Source organism: Vombatus ursinus, unplaced genomic scaffold, assembly GCF_900497805.2.
Source record: "Vombatus ursinus unplaced genomic scaffold, bare-nosed wombat genome assembly UNPS02014781.1, whole genome shotgun sequence".
In the NCBI taxonomy this organism is placed as follows: Eukaryota; Metazoa; Chordata; class Mammalia; order Diprotodontia; family Vombatidae; genus Vombatus; species Vombatus ursinus.
Window position 1 is genome coordinate 43,263,445 of NW_020954559.1, and position 1,592 is coordinate 43,265,036.

A 1,592-nucleotide genomic window follows, 5' to 3' on the forward strand; every position below is an offset into this window, starting at 1 on the left:
GCCCCAAACTCTCTGCTGACCTCCAATGTCATATCTCCAAAAGCATTTCAGATATCACAACTGGATGTTCAGTAGGCGTCTTAAACTCAGTTTATCCAAAGTGGAACTCATCATTTCCCCCCCTATACTCTACCCCTAAACCTCTCTTCCCTATTATTTTGGATAATACCATTCTCCTAGTCCATTAGGCTTACAACCCAGAAGTCTTCCTGGGCTCCTCACTCTCTCTTATATCCAGTTTGTTGCCAAGGCCTGTCGATTTCACTTCTGTAACATCGTTCAAAGATGTCTCCTCTCTCTGACCCTGCCACCACTCTAGTGAAGGCCCTCACTACCTCATTCCTGGACTATTTTAATGGCCTGCTGGTGAGTCTGCCTGAAGTCTCTCCCCACTCCAATCCATCCTCCATTTAAACACTAAAGTGATTTTTGTAAAGCACAAATCTGATCATGTCACCCCACTCCCACCCCATCTCAGTAAATTCCAGTGGCTCCCTCTTGCCTCCAGGATCAAATGCAAAATGCTCTGTTTGAAATTCAAACCCCTTCATAAGCTAGCCTTTCTTCCCTTTCCAGTTTTCTTACACATTATTCCCTGACATGTATTCTTCAATCCAGTGACATTGTCTTTTTGGCAGTTCCACAAACAAGACATTCCATCTCTCGGATCTGGGCATTTTCTCTGACTGTCAAAGCAGTTCTCCCTCCTCTGCTTTGACTAGTAACCTCCCTGGCTTCATTTATGTCCCAACTAAAATCTCATCTTTTACTGGAAGACTTTCCAACCCCTCTTAATTTTAGTACTTTCCCTCAGTCGATGATTTCTTATTTATCCTGTTTATAGTTTGCTTTGTATATACTTGCTTGCATTTTGTCTTCCCCAATAGGCTGTGAGCTTGTGGCCAGGGACTGTATTTCATCTCTTTTTGTATCCCTAGCACTTAGTGTGGTACACAGTAGCTGTTTAATAAATGTTTATTGAATCATTCATTTATTAAGAACAAGCTATAAAATTAGATAAACAACTTTGAAAACTGAAAGAATTATAATCAGTGCAATGAAAATGATTCCAAAGGACCCATAATAAAACATTCTCTCTACCTCCTCACAAAGGAAATGCATTTAGAGTTATTGATAATATATACCTATATCATAAAACATGTGAAACTATATATGCACATATCCATATGTGTATGTATATACGTGTACAACATACACAACATATATACATATATAACCAGAGAGAACGTGTTGTCTTTATCAATGTCTGTTTGTTACAAAAGATTCTCTTTTCCTTCTCAAGAAATTGGTTACTTCAAATTCTCCTACCTTTCTTTTCTTTCAACATCTTATATTTGTTAGTTTTCTTTTTTCACTGCATCTTTTTCTAAGAAGTTGTAGTTACTTTGCTCTATTTATTAACCCTCTGTCCTTCCAATCTATTTTGAAATTGTATTCTCTGATTTATAGGCTATTTGTTTATTTAACATTTCTTTATTCTTACTGTGTTCTTCATGGGGTGAAATCTTCTGAAATACTAAGTTTGAAATCCTTTTTTTTTCTAATCAATTTCTTATTACCTCTATTGCTAT